This window comes from Hyperolius riggenbachi, chromosome 1 (assembly GCF_040937935.1).
Source record: "Hyperolius riggenbachi isolate aHypRig1 chromosome 1, aHypRig1.pri, whole genome shotgun sequence".
Classification (NCBI taxonomy): domain Eukaryota; kingdom Metazoa; phylum Chordata; class Amphibia; order Anura; family Hyperoliidae; genus Hyperolius; species Hyperolius riggenbachi.
In genome coordinates, this window is record NC_090646.1 from 680,719,248 (window position 1) to 680,743,184 (window position 23,937).

General features: G+C 48.8%; 2 protein-coding genes across 5 annotated transcripts in view; one reads left to right on the forward strand and one right to left on the reverse strand.

The window, feature by feature from the left end:
* The window catches only part of LOC137544546 (B-cell differentiation antigen CD72-like), a 173,033-nt gene that overhangs the window by 67,183 nt on the left and 81,913 nt on the right, over positions 1-23,937 (forward strand). The gene's annotated exons all lie outside the window — the stretch shown is intronic.
* Positions 1-23,937, reverse strand: part of LOC137561333 (E3 ubiquitin/ISG15 ligase TRIM25-like) — a 58,921-nt gene that overhangs the window by 31,671 nt on the left and 3,313 nt on the right. The window lies entirely within an intron of this gene.

Here is a 23,937-nt window from a genome sequence, read left to right on the forward strand (position 1 = left end):
TGGTGTGCATTATAAAACAACATATTTTTCTTTTGAAATCTTTATGGTATGCGTGACTAGGGGTGTGACGGGGGCGTGATTAGGGGTGTGGCAGGGGCGTGGCTTAAGTGTCCCTCTTTCGCATCTCAAAAAGTTGGGCGGTATGGCAGTGGGACTTATCTCTACACAAGTGGCAATCTGCTAAAGGTGCTCCTAAATCTAGGGAGGTTTGGGCAGATTGACCAAGAGACAAAGGTGGAATCTGTTGGCTGTCCATACACCGCAGGCTGTGTGACGTCACACGTATGCCAGTACTATATACAACAGCCACGTGGGATGCAAATAGGGAAGAAGGAGCAGATGTATAGTCGTGGCAGCAGGAGCAGGTGAGATTGGAATGCATGGGCACTTGGTGGACACATTAACCACTTCCCAACTGAGGGGTTTTACCCCTTGACCACCAGAGCAATTTTCACCTTTCAGCGCTCCTTCCATTAATTCGTCTATAACTTTATCATTACTTATCACAATGAAATGAACTATATCTTGATTTTTTCGCCACCAATTAGGCTTTCTTTAGGTGGGACATTATGCCAAGAATTATTTTATTCTAAATGTGTTTTAATGGGAAAATAGGAAAACATTTGGAAAAAAATGTATTATTTTTCAGTTTTCGGCCTTTATAGTTTTCAAATAATGCATGCTACTGTAGTTAAAACCCATGAAATGTATTTGCCCATTTCTCCCGGTTATAAAGCCGTTTAAATTATGTCCCTATCACAATGTTTGGCGCCAATATTTTAATTGGAAATAAAGGTGCATTGTTTTCAGTTTTGCGTCCATCCCTAATTACAAGCCCATAGTTTATAAAGTAACAGTGTTATACCCTCTTGCCATAAATATTTAAAAAGTTCAGTCCCTAAGGTAACTATTTATGTATTTTTTTTAATTGTAATTTTTTTTTTTTAATTACAAAAAAAAAATAATTGGGGAGTGTGGGAGGTAAGGAGTTAATTTTTAGTGTAAAACTAATTTATTTGTATGTAAAAAATGCTTTAGGGTGTAGTTTTACTATTTGGCCACAAGATGGCAACAGTAACTTTTTGTTTAATGCAACCTGCAAGCGTCCTTCCGGACGCTTGCAGGAAGTACTAGGAGGCTGAGAAAGTTTTTTTTCCCTCACAATGATCGCGCTGCTTAGCGAAGAAGCAGCGGATCATTGCGGCGCTTAGATCAACGAACAGGAATGGATTTTCCCATTCATTGATCTCCGGGCGAGCGGCCGGCGGCGTGTTTATGAGCGGGAGTGCGCGCTAGAGTGAGGGGGAGTGCGGGCAGCGGCGGGAGAGCGGAAAGTACGGATTTCTCCGTCCCTGGGGGTGAAAGGATGGAAAAAGGACGGAGAAATTCGTACGGGTGGCGGTAAAGTGGTTAATATTTGAGGGGGGCCAGCAGCTAGGGGTTCCAGAGCATTCCTCGCTCGTCCCGATATTTCTCGCCAATACTAACGCGCACCCAGTCGACCACGTCAGCACAAGATTTCCCAGCTTGCTTGATAGATACATGTGACATCATGGATCAGGCATGCTTGTTGTGACACCCATTTTCATCCAATTCAAAATAAATTATCAATCAGATGGTCGATCGGGCCACAGAATTGGTAGATGTATGGCCACCTTATTGCATCATCACTTCTTTTTAACCTTTTGGGGACCACTGCATGTAGATCCCACGCCGCACTTGTGGCTGCTCTAGGCTGATGCGGCGTAGGATCTACGCCACCCACTGTTACCACTGTCCTCATATGACAGCTAACATCTCCCCTCAGTGATCAGCTACCATCGCGCATGGCTGCTGATCACATGATCACTGCGATCACCGGCGGATCGTAGTGATCACTATCACAGCTGTGGCGGTAGGAGGGGAAGAAGAGGATCCACTCACCTTCTTGCCGTTCTCCCGACGATCGGCGCCCCCCTCCGCTCTGGCCAGCATCTCCGCTTGCTTTGACATCAGTGCCGAATCTAAAGGCTGCTGCTTGAGATGTCTCCCAGTGCATCACTGCTAAATATATGCAAATTAACCATTGTTGCCCTTAGCAGCTAAACACACCTCCAGAACCGCTGGAATGCAATGATGTGTCAGCTTGTTAATTTGTACAGAGCCAGAATAATCCAACATGCATACAGACTGTTTCGGATTGTTTGATCCTCATCAGTGCATGGCATAATTTAATTTGGCACTATGGAATAGGGCTTGTAACAGCGAGAGGTACAGACTAACCAGCCAGCTCATGGTGACCCAGAACTCATTGGAGTGTGTGAGGAGCTACAATGGGCCCTTACTAAAATACTAAGAAACAAAGGTTTGTTTTTTAAAAAACAGAAAGAATTTGTGACAATTCAGGTTGGAGTGAGCTTGAGATGTCTCCCAGGCACCACTGCTGAATATATGCAAATTAACCATTGTACCCTTAGAAGCTAAACACACCTCTAGAACCGCTGGAATGCAATGATGTGTCAGCTTGTTAATTTGTACAGAGCCATAATAATCCAACATGCATACAGACTGCTTCGTATTTTTTTTTTTTTTTTTTACCTCAGCATAGCCCAAACCCATCCAACCCCAAAGGGAAGGCGAGCTGAACTTTAACCAGAAATTTTACATCATGAATAATCCTGATGTTTTACCAGAATGTTAGCATCATAGGTATTTTACTTTTTAATAAAAACACAGAGTTTTAGAAACAAAATGAATGAAACCTATGAAAACAGATCATACGCATTGACTCAGCATTAGCATACCACTGAGAATCCTTCATGAAATACTCTCTCAATCTCTGATATAACCAACCTGGCATAGTTTTAAACTTCGCAGTTTCCTTGAAGTCCACCTTAAACACAATCTGCAGAACATCAGCCTTCCTTTGTGCATATTCCTCAGCTGATAGTGAGTCATACCACTCATCCACAAGATTCACAAAATAATACAAGTCCCTTGCCGTTGGGTTTGAACCCCACCTATTCATATTTGGACGCCCCTCCACTTTCATCCCTTTTTTAAGCCCTGCTGGACAGTAACACATCACATGCCCCACACTGTTGCAGTTTTCACATTTAGCATTCCTTATAGGACCCAACGGACTCAAAGGTGGTGTATCATCCTGACTAGAGGCCCCCCCAACTTCTCCTGAATCCGGCAACCCTCTCAAAACCTCATAGGGACTCGGGGACAGCAGCACCTCTGGAGCACTCCCCTCCTCCAGCTTTAACTTTTTCGCCACTCTTACAGACTCACTGTGTTGTCTCTCCACTGCCTGCTTCCTCTGTGCAGGCGTAAGCTGACTCTTACCCACCTGCGTCCATCCACCTCCAGCATCACTGGTGTCCATCTCCTCCTCCTTCTCTTTTTCCAGCCGCGCCTCCAATCTCTCCACTTGCGACCCCCAATCTACCTCATCCATACTTTCCTCTTCACTCTCCTCCTCAGAGCTGTCACTCTCAGCCACTTTCTCTCCAGAACTCTGCAACCCCCCAGTCACAACCTTGCTGGAGGAACTACTGGTCCCAGCACGCCCCACCGTTTCCTTCACCAGTGTTTTCCCTCCAGCAACAGCACCTCCTTTCTCCACAACAGTCACTCCACTGTCACCACCAGTCACCCCGCTCTTCACAGGCTCTTTGCGCACAGCAGAACCTTCCTTAGCGATCTTTGGGACTGGCGCATGGCCACGCCCACTACTCTGCATAGCAGGCCCCTGACCATGCCCTCCGGCACCTCCAATCGCTTCCTTCTGCTTTCCTGCAGCCACAGACCCAGCCTCCTTCTTACCAGACTCCACCTTCTCCTTCATAGCAGACACACCTTCCTCCTTTCTCTCAACAGTCACTCCACTCGGGACACTCACTGGCACTTGACCACGCCCCCCACCTTCTCCGCTCGGCTTTGCAGGGATTTCCATACTCCCCTGTACAGACTTCTTCACAGCGGAAACCTTCACCACATCCGCACCAATCACCTCCCCAGTCACAGATTTTTCCTCCCGCACAACCGCCACAGAATCACTCGGCAAGGTACTCGGCACTTGGCCACGCCCCCCGCCATCTCCAGTCTCCTCCGGCGCCATCCTATCCTTGCCACTTGCAGAAAACAATTCAGTTTCCTCTACAACGCCACTCGCCCCTTCACAAGTCACATCACTCACCTCCCCAATCACATCACTCAGCACCAGCAGTCACCCCACTCTCCACAGCACTATCACCCGACACAGGAGGCTCCGCAGCCAGCTCACCCACACCCACACTCTCATCAGCCACTGGCTCAGACACCTCCCTCTGCTCAGTAACTACAGTAGCAGCAGCAGCAGTTACAGTATGCTCACCCCACTTCCCAAACCAACTCCTCCCCTCCTTCGCAACAGCAGCATAGGAGAAGAGACTCCTCCCCCTATTCAACGGGCAGTCCTTGGCTAAGTGTTCAGCCGACCCGCAAAGGTCACACACACGGGGGGCTGAACACTCGTAAGCCTGATGACCCTTCTGCCTGCAGAACCTGCAAGTAGATTTATTAGGACAATGCTCCCTCGTGCCCATACATATAACAGTAACGGCAGTACTTTGGCTGCCCCTGGTAGCTTATGGTGCACTTTTCACCCGCCTCAGTAAACATTGCCGGGGGGTGTACAGTGCCACCATAGCCATCAGGATCTGGTTTCAGCTTCACCTCAAATTTTAACTTGCTGCGATACATCCCATACAAATTAGTCAATTTCACAGTGTTTCCTATCTCAGAGCAGTATCTCTTCAGGTAAGATCTAACAGTATGAGTCTCTAAGAAAGGGTTAAACAGATGTACTGTTAGATACTTAACCGTCGCATCAAACAGCAAGTCCACCTCCATCTTCTCCAAAACAGGATACCTCCCCTCAGCTTTCACCATTTTCCAATTTTCAAAGACAGCCAGACAGCGTTCCTCCGAATAAAAGGAGACAACATATTGGCCCATATCCACAAAATCCTGCATCGCATATATATCCATTACCTGGACACCAAGGATCTCCTTCAAAACTTCGACAGCCACGACTCTCATCCCGATCACCTTCAAATGTTCCTTCCCGACCTGAATCCTCATCGAATTCCTCAGCGGCTTCTTAAAGTCTGCCATTGTTCACAGCACACCAGACCGCCTTCGCTCCTCTGATCTTCCTGGGGCCCCCAAAAGGAGACCCCACGTTAAACCCTCTGGCCAAAACCAAGCAAGTACCAACTCACTGGATCCTAGCCAAAAGGCCGAGAAATGATGCACAGACTGTTTCCGTTTGTTTGATCCTCATCAGTGCATGGCATGGATTAATTTGGCTTTATGGAGTAGAGCTTGTAACACCGAGAGGAACAGACTAACCAGCAAGCTCATGGTGAACCAGAACTCATTAGAGTGTATATATTATAGAACTTAAGCTAGAGGGGGTGCGCAGATGGGGGGTGGGGGACCAATACCCCCTTACCCTTACCCAATACCCCCTTTCTACCCGCTACACCCAAGTGTAGGACCGACCCTGGGGGCAGGGCGCTACTTCTTCTTCTTGCTTGGACCGGCCCCTTCTTCTTGCTTGGTCTGGCCCTGGCACTACTTCTTTTTCTTGCTTGAAGGTTGAGGCACTTACTCAATTATATATATACAGTGGAGGAAATAATTATTTGACCCCTCACTGATTTTGTAAGTTTGTCCAATGACAAAGAAATGAAAAGTCTCAGAACAGTATCATTTCAATGGTAGGTTTATTTTAACAGTGGCAGATAGCATATCAAAAGGAAAATCGAAAAAATAACCTTAAATAAAAGATAGCAACTGATTTGCATTTCATTGAGTGAAATAAGTTTTTGAACCCCTACCAACCATTAAGAGTTCTGGCTCCCAGAGTGGTTAGACACTTCTACTCAATTAGTCACCCTCATTAAGGACACCTGTCTTAACTAATCACCTGTAAAAAAGACACCTGTCCACAGAATCAATCAATCAAGCAGACTCCAAACTCTCCAACATGGGAAAGACCAAAGAGCTGGCCAAGGATGTCAGAGACAAAATTGTAGACCTGCACAAGGCTGGAATGGGCTACAAAACCATTAGCAAGAAGCTGGGAGAGAAGGTGACAACTGTTGGTGCGATTGTTCGAAAATGGAAGGAGCACAAAATGACCATCAATCGACCTCGCTCTGGGGCTCCACGCAAGATCTCACCTCGTGAGGTGTCAATGGTTCTGAGAAAGGTGAAAAAGCATCCTAGAACTACACGGGAGGAGTTAGTGAATGACCTCAAATTAGCAGGGACCACAGTCACCAAGAAAACCATTGGAAACACATTACACCGCAATGGATTAAAATCCTGCAGGGCTCGCAAGGTCCCCCTGCTCAAGAAGGCACATGTGCAGGCCCATCTGAAGTTTGCCAATGAACACCTGAATGATTCTGTGAGTGACTAGGAGAAGGTGCTGTGGTCTGATGAGACCAAAATAGAGCTCTTTGGCATTAACTCAACTCACTGTGTTTGGAGGAAGAAAAATGCTGCCTATGACCCCCAAAACACCGTCCCCACCGTCAAGCATGGGGGTGGAAACATTTTGCTTTGGGGGTGTTTTTCTGCTAAGGGCACATGACAACTTAATCGCATTAACGGGAAAATGGACGGAGCCATGTATCGTGAAATCCTGAACGACAACCTCCTTCCCTCTGCCAGGAAACTGAAAATGGGTCGTGGATGGGTGTTCCAGCACGACAATGACCCAAAACATACAGCAAAGGCAACAAAGGAGTGGCTCAAGAAGAAGCACATTAAGGTCATGGAGTGGCCTAGTCAGTCTCCGGACCTTAATCCAATAGAAAACCTATGGAGGGAGCTCAAGCTCAGAGTTGCATAGAGACAGCCTCGAAACCTTAGGGATTTAGAGATGATCTGCAAAGAGGAGTGGACCAACATTCCTCCTAAAATGTGTGCAAACTTGGTCATCAATTACAAGAAACGTTTGACCTCTGTGCTTGCAAACAAGGGTTTTTCCACTAAGTATTAAGTCTTTTATTGTTAGAGGGTTCAAAAACTTATTTCACTCAATAAAATGCAAATCAGTTGCTATCTTTTATTTAAGGTTATTTTTTCGATTTTCCTTTTGATGTGCTATCTGCCACTGTTAAAATAAACCTACCATTGAAATGATACTGTTCTGAGACTTTTCATTTCTTTGTCATTGGACAAACTTACAAAATAAGTGAGCGGTCAAATAATTATTTCCTCCACTGTAGATAGCAGAATTGGTACAAGCCAGTGTTTACAACCTCGAATAATTAAAAGCTGTTCGAGCTTTATCAATGTTTAAGAGGAGGATGAGTTTAAAAAGGAAGAAGAGGGAAGAGGGAAAGGAAAAAAAGAAGAAAGAGAAAAGGGAAAATACTCTGATGCCTGATTCTATCAGCTGAGAAATCCGAAGGGTAATCGAATTGGTTCTTGAGTAAAAATCTATGGGGTGCAAATAAGGAGAGGTAGTTAGTCTTCTGGACCAAATGGAAGGGCTTCTACATTATTGTACCAACGGGCCCAGATTTTATCAAATCGTTGGGGGCAGTTGCAACTCTTATAAGTTAGACGATAGCGTGGCAAGGCCTTCATAATAGTAGATTTCTAGAAGTTAAAAGAGGGTGGTCTATCTGTTTTCCAAGTGCGTAAGATTTCTTTGCGTGCATAAAAGCACAGTATTCCGATTAGATATTGACAATGCTTGCTTGGCGGGATGTCGTCTAATACACGCAGTAAGAACACCCTAGGGGTTAGCACCAGTTGTGTTTGTAGGATTTCATTAATTAAATCGCTAATCTTTGACCAAAATCCGTACACCATAGGGCATTCCCAAAACATATGGAAATAGGTTCCGAGATCAGTGACACACCTAGGGCAAGTTATTTAACTGACTTTTTTTATTGATACAACCAATGATTTATACAGGAAAATCATGATGATTAACAAGGTTGCCCAAACTTTTGCATCCCACTGTAGCATCCATAAGAAATATATATCAATGAAATATCAAAAAAGTCATAAACTCAGAAAATATCCTTTCACTTATAAAACATTTATTTGAATGGATCACCATATATAAGCTAAGGAGGAGAGGGGAAACTGATTATTGATGAAGGACAGGAATGCTACGGCCACACCCCCAGAAAGAGGGGATCTAGGTCCACAACCCATGAGGACTACCCAAAGGGGGAAGGAGGAGGTGAATTGACCCACACAGAAGAAAGAATGGCTGGGAAACATGACTAACTAAAAACAATGGGCTCAAAAGTACCAGAGAGGAAATCATAAGGAACAGCCCCTATGGGCATTACAAAAGTTGTTACATATAATGACTAGGTCCATCAAGGGAACACATGGTAGAGGGAATCGGTAGAGGGAGGAACCCACAAAAATGGAGATAATAAGATATCTACATCACAGAAAAAATGCAAAATCAATACCATCATTTAGACGGGGTGTACGAAATGCCTTTAATTTATATATCCAAAAGGCCTCACATTGGAGGAGTCGCCCATCCTAATCACCACCACCCCCCCACCCGGAATCCTGATGGACCATGACCAGTCCAGGAAAATCATACCTTCATAGCTACCAACTGTCCCTCTATGGGAAGCCTGTCCATCTGTTCCTCTTTCTTCCTCAGGTCTCCATCTTTCAGGACTGATGTACAGAACTATGTAAATATATGGATTCTGTTACAGAAAACTGTGTTTAATTGACTCCAAAATTTATTCCCATCTTTTACAATTATATATTTCTTATTTTCACATGTTAATATGAAGGAAAAAAAAACAAACAGGATAGAACGGACCAGTGTGGTTTGCATCGTAAAACAACAGATATTTCTTATGAAATCTTTATGGTATATGTGACTATAGGGCACATTGGGGGTGTGGCTAGAGGTGTGGCTTAAATGGCAACTGAATTGAGAGGTGTATGGAGGCTGCCATGTTTATTTCCTTTTAAGCAATACCAGTTGTCTGGCTATCCTGCTGATCCTTTGCCTCTAATACTTTTAGCCGTAGCCCCTGAATAAGCATGCAGCAGATCAGGTGTTTCTGACATTATTGTCAGATCTGAAAAGATTAGCTGCATGATTGTTTCTGGTGTGATTCAGACACTACTGCAGCCGGAGAGATCAGCAGGACAGCCAGGCAACTGGTATTGTTTAAAAGGAGATAAATATGGCAGCCACCATATCACTCTCACTTTAGTTTCCCTTTAAAAGTGTCCCTCTTTCTTATCTCAAAAAGTTGGGAGGTATGATACCTTGGCCAGGTTACTTCTCTGACAGAATCTGAAATGCAACCGGAGATTTCTCTTTATTCCCACGAATTGCATAAGTGTGTTCATCAATTCGTCTGTTAAGAGATCTCCCCGTCTTCCACAGATAGAGCGCTTCACATGGGCAGACAAGGAGATAAATGACCCCCTCAGTTAATGAAGTGTCCTGTAACCCGGGGCTTATCTCTGCGAGGCAGGGCAGTTTGTCATCCTAGATTGACATGGGTAATGTGAAGGATAGCAGAATAGCCGCCGCGTGCTCTGACGGCGTGGTGGCTGTTTCTGCGACTAGTCCGGCGGTTTACGAGCAGCGACATGTGTCTGATCTGGTTCAGCCTTCTTGTGCACACAGGCTGAGGAATTCGCGCATGCGCGTGGAGAGACAGAAGCTTTATGGGAAGCAGAGACGGATCAGCTGACTCCCTTGGTCAGCTGATCCCAGGATGTATGCGGATTGGCTGGAAGGGACTGGGCGGCACTGATCAGCGCTGCACTATATAACCACTCGTCCATCAGTCTCACATTGTCTGCCGTTGCGAATGCTTAACGTGTTAGCACTCAGACCTCAGTCAGATCCCACAGTGTGTTAGAACCAGGACGGACCTGGGAAATGACACTGAGCTAGATTATTCTCGCATGCCTTGTATCTCATGCTTTAGACTAGTTCCAGGGTGTTGTGACTACGGACCTCACACCCAAGCTTAGGAAACTGTCTTAAATGCTATGTTATGCTCTAGACTAGTTCCAGGGTGTTGTGACTACGGACCTCACACCCAAGCTTAGGAAACTGTCTCAATGCTATGTTATGTAACAGACTAGTTCCGGGGTGTTGTGATTACGGAGCTCACACCCAAGACTAGGAATCTTTATCATTATTGTGTATGCTAGTTCCAGGGTGCTGTTACTACAAACGTCACACCCAGGACTAGCACAGTATATCTGTACTACCTTAGCCCGCCACTAGGGTGTAGAGAGCCAGGACCTCTCATCCAGTAGGGCAAGTTGTTCTATTAGCAGCAGGGCTTCCTGCAACCTAGCCCAGGCCCCTCTCCTAGGGAGCCTTTGGCCTACAGGGATTCACCCTCAGCCTGGGGTGAATTCCCTCTATATCCTGATCTCCAGTTCTACTGGTGATTCTCGCTCAAGTGTTACTGTTATACTATCAGAATCAGAATCAGAATAATTTTATTTCGCCAAGCATGACTGGGTCAAGCCCGGAATTGGGTTTGGCACAATGGAGCGGTACATAGAAAGAAATGCAGGAAAGAAACGTTAGAATGACAGTAATATCTCATACTCAAATATAGACATACACAAATCTACAGTCAGCATTAGATGTACATATAGCTCAGTATTCATCTTACGAAAACACACACTACTGAAATCTACCGCTCCTATGCAGGTGGTAGGGCGCTGATAGAGGGTGGTAGAATATTAAGGGAGTTCAGGAGGCTAACGGCCATCGGTAAGAACGAGTTCTTGTGTCTGGTGGTCTTGGTGGGGATGGCTCGAAGCCTCCGACCCAGTGGAAGTGGGGTGAAAAAACAGTGGCCTGGGTGAGAGAGGTCGCTTGCAATCCTCAGTGCCCTGGCTCGCAGTCTTGTTATACAGGTGGTCAAGTGGAGGCAGAGGTCTCCCAATGATCATCTCCGCTGACCTAATGATCCTCTGTAATTTGTGCCTGTCGCTGGCGGTGGCTCCCACATACCAGACCAAGATGGCGGAGCAGAGGATCGATTTGATGGTGGCAGTGTAAAAGCATGTTAGGATCTCCTGCGCCATGCCGAACTTCCGCAGTTGGCGGAGGAAGAAGAGTCTCTGCTGGGCTTTCCGTTATGTTGACGTGATGTTGACCCTGCAACAGAGATCGTTGGAGATAGTGGTGCCCAGCAGGCGAGCGCAGGCCACTCTGGCCACCTCGGTGCCATCGATGTAGATGGGAGGAGGGGTAGGAGCCGACTTTCTAAAGTCAATTATAAGTTCGACGGTTTTGGCCGTGTTGAGCACCAGGCTGTTCTCCTTGCACCAGTGGCATAGTCTTTCTACCTGCTGCTGGTACTCCTGGATGTTGTCCTTGGTGACAAGGCCAACAATGGTGGTGTCATCTGCAAATTTGATGACTTTGACAGAGTCTACCGTGGATCTGCAATCATAAGTGTAGAGGGAGAAGAGTAGCGGGGACAGGACACAGCCCTGGGGTGCCCCTGTGTTGGTTATCACTTCTCGTGAGTAGATGTCCTCCAGCCTGACAACTTGGGATCTGTTAGAGAGAAAGTCAACGATCCATAGGCGTAGGGTGGGGTTGACCCCAAGTGCGGCCAGGACATTCTGGAGGGTGCGTGGGCATATGGTGTTAAATGCCGAGCTGAAGTCTAATAGCAGTACTCTGGCATATGCATCCTTCCTGTCCAGATGGTTGTAGATGTATTCTAGGCAGATGTTTAGAGCATCATCAGTGGACCTGTTTGCTCTGTAGGCGAACTGGATTGGGTCTAGTAGGGGCAAGGTGGATAGCTTGAGGGTGGATAAGACCACTCTCTCTAGGGACTTCATGATAACGGACGTCAGGGCCACAGGCCTGAAGTTGTTGAGGTCAGAGATGCCTTGTTTCTTAGGAACAGGAATGATGGTGGACCTCTTGAAGCACGCAGGGACTCTGCCCTCTGTCAGTGACCTGCTGAAGATGGCGGAGAGGATTGGGGCAAGTTGCTCCGAACAAGATTTGAGGCAGGCTGGGGACACACCATCAGGTCCCGAGGCTTTCCTGGCATTTAGCGTGGACAGGAGGTGCCGAACATCTGCCTCCCTCACTTCCAGAGAGAGTGAGTCCTCACCTGGGTCGCTGTGCGCGTGGGCTGGGGGGGAGGAGGAGGTGGCGGGTGCCCCCCAGGCTCAGCCTGCTTTTCAAACCTGTGGTAGAATTTGCTTAGTTCTTCAGCTAATTCGGGGCTGGGTGTAGCATGTTGCGGGGGAGGCTTGTAGTTGGTGGCAGCCTTAAGCCCTTGCCATACAGCTCGTGAGTTGTTCGAGTGCAGGTTCTGCTTCATCCTCTCAGCAAACTCCTTTTTTGCGGCTCTCAGCTCTTGCTTCAGAGCGTTCCTCGCCTTCCTGAATTCCTCCTGGTTTCCCGCCTTGTGAGCCACCTCCTTACGTTTCCGCAGTAGCCGTAGCTTGTTGAGCTATACACTCATATCTCAGATGTCCAGAGGTTAGACATACCTGGATTATTGGTGATTCTACAGATTGCCAATAATCAGATTCTCTCTGCGTGTTGACACCGATTGTCACAGGTAAGTTCCCAAAGATATACACCTATACACCTGAAGGAAACACATTACTTTGTGTCTCCTTTATAGACTTATTTTGATAAACGGGCAGCACGGTGGCCACATCTGCACAGAGTCTGCATGTCCTCTCCATGTCTGTGTGGGTTTCCTCTGGGCACTTCAGTTTCCTCCCATATCCCAAAAACATACACCCAAAAACATACAGATAAGTTAATTAGCTTCGTCTTAAAAATTGGCCCTAGACTACGATACATACACTACACAATACATACATAGACATATGACTATGGTAGGGATTAGATTGTGAGCTCCTCTGATACATACACTACACAATACATACATAGACATATGACTATGGTAGGGATTAGAGTGTGAGCTCCTCTGATACATACACTACACAATACATACATAGACATATGACTATGGTAGGGATTAGAGTGTGAGCTCCTCTGATACATACACTACACAATACATACATAGACATATAACTATGGTAGGGATTAGAGTGTGAGCTCCTCTGATACATACACTACACAATACATACATAGACATATGACTATGGTAGGGATTAGATTGTGAGCTCCTCTTATGCTGGGAATATACGGCTCGATTCTGAGCCATTAAGATGGTTAGATAAATAATTTCCGACATGTCCGATCACCGTTCCATCGTTTTGCCGCTCGATTCACCATTGACGTTAATTGAAAAAAGATAAGAAAAACGAGCGGAAGATAAGCGAATTGAGCGGGCAAAACGATTGGGCGCAGAATCGAGTGCCAGAATCGACCTGTTTATTCCCAGCATTAGGGACAGTCAGTGACGGGACTATAGGCTCCGTACAGCGCTGCAGAAGATGTCAGCACTACTAACTAATGATAAACATTTAAGCATAGAACATTTTGTTACTGTTGCCAAGAAAACAAACTAATGTAGGCGGTGAGTCTCCCGTTCATGAGATTTGGGGGGGGGGTGGTGTGGGCAACAAATGGTGGCTCTCCTGGGCATTTATATGGGTAGAAACAGCCCTGACAGGATGTCACCGCTATAGAAAAGAAGAAAAGTTCTTCTTAAACTAGCAGACTGCCAGACAGAGCTGGATACTAATTGATTTTCTTAAATATAACTGTACAATACCGAACACACAACAATGGAATGCATTAAATGAAAGTGAATGAATCCTTTATAATTGTTATAGATGTAGAAGGTACCAGCATCTTCCAGCACATCCTAAGTGGTCTATTCCGGTACTGACAGGCTTTGGTTTGCTTCTGTGTTACTCTGACCTGATGGAAAGTGCTTTTTTGCCTGTGTACCTTCCCGTTTCTGCAGGTAGAACAAGTGGAGTCAGAAAATAAATTGACATTCTCTCTGCAGAATATGTTGTTTTGTTTTCGCTCATTTTGTTTTCAAAAAGGCACTTTTATTAAAGCAAACCTGAAGCAAAAATAAACTTATGATATAGTGAATTGTATGTGTAGTACAGCTAAGAAAGAACATTAGCAGCAAAGAAAAGAGTCTCATATTGTTTTAAACTTCACTTGTTCTCTACGGAAAAGAGCTGCTCTGAGCTCTCCGACAAAACTTGGGTCGGAGACAGTCCTATTTTCTGAAGCACTTAAACAGCCAAGAAACAGTGAGAGGCCACTTCAGATAATGTTTTACTGCAGGAAAGTGCAAAGGGTCATTATTTCTGCTTTGTTTTAAGCTTAAAGGAACACTGTAGGGGGGTTGGGGGAAAATGAGTCGAACTTATCCAGGGATTCTAATGGTCCCCCGCACATATCCTGTGCCCGCGCAGCCACTCAGTGATGCTTCACTACCCCCCCCCCCTCCCCAGACATCCTGAGCCCGCGCAGCCGCTCACCGGTGCTCCACCCCCCCCCCCCCCCACATACATCCTGTGCCCGCGCAGCCGCTCACCGATGATCCACCCCCCGCTGACATCCTGTGCCCATGCAGCCACTCACGGATGCTCCACCCCCCGCTGACATCCTGTGCCCGCGCAGCCACTCACCGATGCTCCTCCCCCCCAGACATCCTGTGCCCACGCAGCCACTCACCGATGCTCCACCCCCCCCCCCCCCCAGACATCCTGTGCCCGCGTAACCACTCACCGATGCTCCACCCCCCCCACAGACATCCTGTGCCTGCGCAGCCACTCACCGATGCTCCACCCCCCCGGACATCCTGTGCCCGCGCAGCCACTCACCGATACTCCACCCCTTCCCACAGACATCCTGAGCCCGCGCAGCCACTCACCGATGATCCACCCCCCCACAGACATCCTGTGCCCGCGCAGCCACTCACCGATGCTCCACCCCCCCCAGACATCCTGTGCCCGCGCAGCCACTCACCGATGCTCCACCCCCCCACAGACATACTGTGCCCGCGCAGCCACTCACCGATACTCCACCCCCCCCACAGACATCCTGTGCCCGCGCAGCCGCTCACCGATGCTCCACCCCCCCACAGACATCCTGTGCTCGCGCAGCCACTCACCGATGATCCACCCCCCCCCCCCCCCGGACATCCTGTGCCCGCGCAGCCACTCACCGATACTCCACCCCCCCACAGACATCCTGTGCCTGCGCAGCCACTCACCGATGATCCACCCCCCCCACAGACATCCTGTGCCCGCGCAGCCACTCACCGATGCTCCACCCCCCCCCACACAGACATCCTGTGCCCCCACCGCCACTCACCGATGCTCCACCCCCCCACAGACATCCTGTGCCCGCGCCCTTAAATGTATATACACTAATTAACATATACACACAAAGCTTAAAAATAATTGTGAAAGGTTTACTTAGCCGAGCAGTCCTTGTGAGATATTGGAAGAAATAAAGTCCAGTTCAAATGCAGGCATTGATATCAGAAAAGTCCTTGATAGAAAGCATGCGTTCGGTCCTCCTGGAACGCATGCATAGACAGTCCTGGTCAATGGAATTTGGAGAACTGGGTGGGTTTGTTCCTGCCCCAACTTTTATAGGAACTGAGTTTTGGGCTGTCTTTACCTGGAAAGTAGGTGTGTTTAAGGCGGGGTTACCTCCTAATCAGCAAGGTTGCCGCCCCCAGAACTCAGCACAAAATATAACATTTATTAATCATCTGTGACTCCGCCCCAGATTGGCGTATCGCAAATCCGAGACTATATTCATAATCGGCCTGCGACCCTGTATCAGACTACACATGCCTATTCTATCGCGTTCGGTCTGCGCATGCTGAATAAAGCAGTTTACCGACTGACTCCTGACAGTTGGGAAATTGTAATTCGGGTGGATGATAGAACTGGTTTATGGGTATCAGAAAATGTATTTTTTGTTTTTCTGTGACAAGCCTATTTTGAATTACAAATACATTAAAGTTCTCTTTGTTTGATTCTAAGGTTTTGGATGGAATCCCTTATCTCTACTGGTTGTATCTGGTTTCTTTTGGAATGAGCTGGAGACCAAATGGTCTCAGCAGGAGGGTTAGCCACGTGTGACATTCCCCTCTGGGTGAAGGGTTTTCTTCCCTTCAGAAGAGAGGTAAAGGAAAGACATTTGTTTAAAAAGAAAACAAAACTGTCATTCTGTTCTGCTGTGCCTTAACAATACAGAATCGCTAATCGTCTCGATTTCCGCATCATTCATCACAGACACCACTTGCCTTTCAACTTCACGGTACAGTTTGGGTATCACCTTATTTGAGAAATAATTGTGGCCTGGTATCTTCTTGAAACTTGTAAGGTGCTGGAGACACAGTTTCCCAGAGCTGGATCAGCCTGGATATTTGCCGGTGCCTAGTCTCTGCTGGATTGCTCACACAGCTACAACGTCATGCAAAACAAAAAATTGAGACGGCACACCACTGGCTGAAAATCTTTGCTGTATTGAGCGGACAACAGACACCTGTCTGTTGTCCGCTCAATACAGCAAAGATTTGCAGCCAGTGGTGTGCCGTCTCAATTTTTTGTTTTTTGTTTTGCATGGCCTGGTATCTTCCACTGCAGTGTGTGGCTTTGCTTTTGTGTGCTGCTTTCCCTCAGGTGGTCATCCCATTGCAGTTTGTGCTTTGTCATCATGTGCCTTCGTAAGGAAGTTGTCCCTACTCGGGTCTTGGTCTTTCCACGGCTCAATTTTTGGTGGCAGAGAGTACAGATGGCATTGCTCTCATCTGAGGCAGACACACACAAAAATGTCCACACCGCTGAGCCCTGGGGTGATGGCACTGTGGTGGTGGCGGCCGACTGAGTGTTAAGTGGGGTGCCAGAATCGGAGCAGGAGAAGGAAGATATGTCACGCTTCCGTGCGGAAGCTGAGGAAGATGAGGTGTTCTGTGTTAAATAGTCAACTACGTCCTGACAATCTTGGGGGTTGATGGCACGCACCTTCTGAACACTGTACTTTGGTCCAGGGCCACACGAGATCACGACAGCACGACCTCGAACAGACCTGCCAGGTGGCCTGCCTCTGGCTCTGCCTGTTTTGCCCATATTGGGGGGGGATGAAATGAAAGGTATGCACTGACTTGACTAATACAATGTGCAGTCACACAGGTGCAGTGAACAGGTATGCAGTGAGTGACTGGTATCAATACAATGTGCCGCTGTCACACACACACACAGGTGCAGTGACACTGCGTGCAGATGTAGATGACGTCCATGACATCATTCAGCCAATCAGAGGCCTCCCAGCCTAAGCCCAAGCAACCAATCACAGAGGGGAACCTTGGCCAGTCCCTCCTGTATATAAGGAGGGGGCCATGATGAGAATCTCTTCCTTGCTTTGTGACTGCCACTGAGAGAGACACTCCAGTGTGTTTGGCTAAAGCAAGTGCATCATCTGAGTGATAAACCCAGTGTTTTTACACTTAAACACCTTCTGTACACAATTGTTTTACTGTGTTGTAGTTAACTAGTCTGTGCATAGTTTGTGTATAGTTTCTTTGTATAGTTACTGTGTTATATATATTGTGTAGTTAGTGCAGTGCTATTAGTTGTTAGAGAGTGAGAGTATTACTGTTAAACTCAAAGGGAAACAGCAGCGTGCACCTTCTGTCCAAGGCTTTATTTCTGTACAATGACAATAAACAGTGACAACATTGCAGTCCATATGCACAAAGCAACACATCAATGTGTAAGGATCAACACCATAAATGAACCATCATGTCCAGCTTACGTGTCCATCTATGTGACTGGTCAGTGGGAAGGAGGTGGGTGGTAGGCACAGAGGTGGCGAGCGACGGCCGTTTCGCGTCTCCTGACACTTGGTCACGCTTCATGTTACTGAAGGTGGACAGAGTGAACTTCCGGAATTAAGACGGGGGGGTAATCCCGCCCCTGCTGCCTTCAGGGGAGGTCCTGATGTGAATGACGGAATTGGTAACTCCGCCCGCTGGGTCTCCGGCTGCAGCGTCCCCGTTCCCAGGACAACGGGCTCCCACGAGGAGGAAGTGAGGCAACCAGAAGGGGCGGGATTAACTCCCCATCTTAATTCCGGAAGTTCACGCTGTCCTCCTTCAGTGGCACGTAGCGTGACTAAGCGTCAGGAGACGCGAAACGGCCGTCGCTCACCACCTCTGTGCCTACCACCCACCTCCTCCCACTGACCAGTCACATAGATGGACACGTAAGCTGGACATGATCGTTCATTTATGGTGTTGATCCTTACACATTGATGTGTTGCTTTGTGCATATGGACTGCAATGTTGTCACTGTTCACTGTCACTGTACAGAAATAAAGCCTTGGACGAAAGGTGCACGCTGCTGTTTCCTTTTGAGTTTAATTTTGAACTGTTCCTTCCTGCTTAACAAGCGGAGCACACGTCCAGTGGCATTTGGTCTCCATTGCAAGCGCAGCTTTACTGGACAGTGAGGGTGTTGCCTGGGATTCTGACTCACTTGAGGGGATGTGCCACACCTTACAGCTTTGTTCTATCTAGCCATGAGAGTATTACTGTGTTCATACCTCCCAACATTTGAAGTCTAGGAATCGGGACACTTAGGCCACACCCCTAACCACGCCCCCCCATCACACCTACCATAAAATTTTTTATTTTTTTTTGCAATTAATAATATCCCCTAATAATTTTTTAATACATATCTCCCCCATATATGAGGAGGAGGGTGTCCGTGGGTGGGTGAGGAGGAGGGTGTCCGTGGGTGGGTGAGGAGGAGGGTGTCCGTGGGTGGGTGGGTGAGGAGGAGGGTGTCCGTGGGTGGGTGAGGAGGAGGGTGTCCGTGGGTGGGTGAGGAGGAGGGTGTCCATGGGTGGGTGGGTGAGGAGGAGGGTGTCCGTGGGTGGGTGGGTGGAGGAGGGTGTCCGTGGGTGGGTGAGGGTGTCCGTGGGTGGGTGAGGAGGATGGTGCCAACTGCCAATGCAAGAAAAAAATGATCGAGGCGCCAGCCGCGGGTAAGTGGGATGCGGGACGCGTGCATCCCATTACTACCTCCCTCCCTCCCTTGGAATCTGCCCCCCCTGTGTCTCCCCCCTGTTTGCAGAGTGCGCAGCTAAGCGGAGCGGGCTGTCAGCTTACCGGTATCCATGGACGCGTACCACCATCTGGCTTCCTGCTTCCTGTGACGTCACAGGAAGCAGATTGAAGCCGGACATCGGTATGCGTCCATGGATACCGATAAGCTGACAGCCCGCTCCGCTTAGCTGCGCACTCTGCAAACAGGGGGGAGACACAGGGGGGGCAGATTCCAACGGAGGGAGGGAGGGAGGTAGTAATGGGATGCACGCGTCCCGCATCCCACTTAGCCGCGGCTGGCGCCTCGATCATTTTTTTTCCACCCTCACAGCCCACTGCTGCCCGGGACTTGGGGGGCTCATACCGTGACAGCGGGAGAGCCCCCCAAAATCGTGACAGTCCCGACGAGATCGGGACGGTTGGGCCCTATGCTGTGTTAGCTGCTACTACAGATTATTGCAGTGCTGCTGTGCTGCTGACTGAGCAGTGTCAGTGTGTCTTGTTGTACTTTGCTGTCTGTCACTCCATGCTGATTCACAGTCCAAGCCTGCTATTAATAAAGTACAAGTACCCCACACATCATCTGTGACGTCATCAACAGTCTTGTACTATGTCTGGCACTGGCAGCCGGGGGAGGGGCAGCAAGGCCAAGAGGAGAGGGAGCAACATTGCAGTCTCCAGCAGTTCTGCCGCATCAGTCTCCATTCTGCCGCTACCCACTGGCCGTCCAGCTGTTAGGGGGAGTCATGCTGCAGAGACGCAGCAGCGTGTTGCGGATATTTTCAAGCAGGGTCAGCGGTGCAAATTGGAGGAGAAAGACGCTGCGCCTGTGATGCAGCTGATGGTGGATGACGATGAGCAGGCCAGTGAGGCCACCATCAGCCGTAGATAAAACATTCTGAGCAAAATTGGCTTTGCGGAAGAATCTGAGATGCTGACAGTAATTGTTGGGGGGGAGCCCGTCCATGATGTGTCAGCAGAAGGGGAGTTTGAGGCGGGCTCATCATCCCAGAAGTTGTTTGAGGAGGGGAAGTTTGATCTTGATGATGAGGTGAAGGACCCGGACTACCATGGACCGGAGGGGGATATCAGCTCTGACTCTGAGGATTCAGTGGTTCTGGCACGTGGATTGGCAGGAGCAGCAGTGGGCATGAAATGTGTGACCCACAGCCTGCTGCTCCATCTGCCAGTGGAACTACTACCACCAGCCGCACCACTCAACCCCAGGCTCCAACCACCACTGGAAGAAAATCAGCATCAGCATCCCATTCTGAGCGACGTAAGGGCAAACTGCAATCCCCAATATGGCAGTTTTTCCATCTGCCCTCACTTGATAGCAAGTTTGTAACTTGCAATTTATGCCATGTGAAGCTAAGCAGAGGGTCTAACCCCTTCACTTATGGCACCTCCAGCTTCATCAACCATCTGGCCAATAAACACCAAACGGAGAATTTGGAGTTCAAGAGGCTGAAGGAAGCTGGCGCTGGCCCTTGCAGAGCTCAGAGCACCATAACCCCCTTTGCCACTCCTGCTGACACTGAGGCCTGTTCAGGCAGCCAGTTCTCTTCAGTGGTCTCCTCTGCTCCCTCCTCGGCTTCCCGTGCAAGCACAAAACACCACCACCACCAGAACCTGCTGAGTGAGTCGTTCGTGGTCAGGGCTCAGCCTCCCGGCAGCCGTCGCATACGCCAGCTGAACGGCTTGCTTACACGGGCCATGTCCTCCCAGCTCCTCCCATACTCGTTTGTGCAGGAGGGGAGCCAGATGCGTGCACTCCTGCAGTGGCCAATCCCCAGCCGGCACTACTTTGCATGCACAGCCATCCCAGCACTGCACCATTTTGTGAAGGTCAACGTGGAGCGTGGGCTGGATCATGCGGTCGGTGCGTGTGTCCATGTGACCATGGACTCATGGTCAAGCCGGTTTGGGACAGGCCTGAACTTCTCTTTCAACGTGCACTGGGTCAGTCTGGTGGAAGGGGGTGAGGAGGGGACAGCATCATCATCACCCCAGTGGGTGGTGCCAGCAAGTTCCAGCTCTGATCCATTTCCATCCGCTGCCAAACACCCCCACCTCAGCAGCAGTGTGAAGGCCCACCACTGCCAAGTGCTGCTGCAGATAGTCACCCTGGGGAAGAACAAGCTTACGGCAATGTCCTGGCCAAGCTCAGAGAGCAGGAGAGGAGTTGGCTGACCCCCAGAGGCCTCAGAGTCAGAGAGGTGGTGGCCGACAATGGGGCAAACCTAGTTGCCGCCATCCACCAGGGAAACCTCACCCACATCCCCTGTCTGGCCCACGTCCTGAACCTTGTGGTGCAGAAATTCCTAAACACCTATCAGGGGATGGACACTCTTTTGGGAGCAGCAAGGAAAACGGTGGGTCATTTTCACCACTCGGGTGGTGCCACAGTGTCCCTGGAATCCATGCAGCTGGAGCTGAACCTCCCACGGCACCGGCTCATCATAGACGTTCCAACACATTGGAATTCCACCCTGGCAATGTTAGAACTTCTGGTTTAACAGAGGCGGGCTGTCAACCTCTACCTGGCCAAAGCCACCATGGAGGCCAAATTGTTGAGGACCGGCACCACCCACCTCCCGGACATCATCCACAGTGCTGATTGGGGAAAAATGCAGCTGGTGTGCTTGGTGCTGGCACCCTTCCTGGAGCCCGCCAACATGGACAGCCGGGACCATGCGTTGCTGTGTGAGTGGGTGACCATGGGGTGCATCCTGGAAAAGGCCCTCGATGTTCTGCTGGAAGTGGGAGAGGAAGCCTTGATCCAGCAGGAGCAGCAGCAGCAACCTTCACAGTCCACCTCTGTGTGGCAGGAGGAGGAGTTGGAGGACTTGGAGGAGTTGGAGGTCCCTGACCTTGAAGAGGAGGGGGCACAGCAGAGTGCAGCTGCAGTAATGCGGGGGTGGAGAGAGCAAGATGAGGCTCCGGAATCAGAGAAGGAGGACAGCACTGTCAGCAGGCCAGAAGATGATGTGTCAGCAGAGATGGCAGCCCTCTTCCCCATGGCAGCGCACATGCTGCAGTGCCTGCGCAAAGACCCAAGGGTGAAGCAGATATGTGCTCGGCAGGGCTGGATTACCAACCAGGCAACAAAAGCAGTCGCTTGGGGCCCCATTCAGAGTCAAAGGGGCCCCATAAGCACATAAACCAGCCCTCGCCATCCTGTCAGCGGTGGCTGGATGGTACAATGGTTAAAGGGACTCTGAGCAGTGCAGTAACTATGGAAAGATACATATCATTTTAAAGCTCTCTTTCTCCTCTTTCCAATGATATATAAACCGCCACTCTATGCCTTTTAGTTTTCACTATTTTCGCGATCGAAATAGCAGCCACGGCAATTTCGATCGCGAAAATAGCGAAAACTAAAAGGCGTAGGGTGGCAGTTTATCTATCATTGGAAAGAGGAGAAAGAGAGCTTCAAAATGATATGCATCTTTCTATAGTTACATTGTATTACACAGGATGACTTTTCTCCAAAGTCGGCAGCTCGATTCAGCACAATGCAATGAAATATAAGGAACCCAGGGGGATATAATTACAAACATCATGCTGGTAGGTGTGAGGATGTAATTAATTAGTTGTGGGTATGCTTAAAGGCATACCCACAGGCACTGCTCGTAGTCCCTTTAAGGGCTCTGCCTCTGACACAGGAGACCAGGGTTCGAATCTCGGCTCTGCCAGTTCAGTAAGCCAGCACCTATTCAGTTGGAGACCTTAGGCAAGTCTCTCTAACACTGCTACTGCCTATAGGGCACGTCCTAGTGACTGCAGCTCTGGCGCCTTGAGTCCGCCAGGAGAAAAGCACGATATAAATGTTATTTGTCTTGTCAAATGATGCCGTGCGCTGCTGATTGTCTTCAGAGCCAGGCTCTCCTCCTAGGTCCCCCTCCTGCTACTGTGCGCTCTGCCGCTGCCCACTCCTTCCTCCCTTCCCACAGAGAACCACAGCTGCAGCAAGAATGATAGCAGCAGATGACAAACGCTCACTCACCTATCCATGATCCAAGCGATAGAGATCCCGTCATCTGAAACCCATCTGTCTCATCTACATCTGTCACTCTGAACTTCCTGATTCTCAGATCAGACAGGAAGTAGGAAGTAGTAATAGTAACAGAGCGGCAGCACTCTAGAGGAGACAGATGGGCTCCGGATGACGGGACCTCTATTGCTCGGATCGCAATAGGTGAATGTGAGTCATCTCGTGCTGTCATTCTCCCCCGCTGTGGCTGCCTTCTCTGCTGGACTATCAAATTCACTGGGATGGAGGCTGCATGGTGGCTGCCTAGTTTGGGAGGAAATCAGTTGTTCGGTGGTGGGGGTGGTCAGTGCAGTTTCTAAGCTAAAATGTACCCAGGGCGAGGGTGTAAAAATTGCGCCCCCCCCCCCCAGTATAGGTAGCCAGCTATAGGCCCCCCCCCCCCCCGAGTATAGGTGGCCAGGCATAGGTGAGCCAGTAAAGTTGCCCCCAGTATAGGTTAGCCAGGTAGTTGCCTCCAGTATAGGTAGCCAGTATAGTTGCCCCCCGTATATGTTAGATAGGCAGGCACCTTCCCCCCCCCCCGGTATAAGTTAGATAAGTAGGTGCCCCCAGTACAGGTTAGCTAGGTAGGTGCCTCCAATATAGGTAGCCAGTATAGTTGCCCCCAGCATAGGTTAGATAGGTAGGTACCCCCAGTATAGGTTAGTTAGTTAGGTAGGTGCCCCCAGTATAGGTAGCTAGTATAGTTGCCACCTGTATAGGCTAGCTAGGTAGGTAGGTGCCCCCAATACAGGTTAGATAAGTGCCCCCAGTATAGGTTAGATAGGTAGCTTTCCCCCAGTATAGGTTAGATTAGGTAGCTGCCCCTCAGTA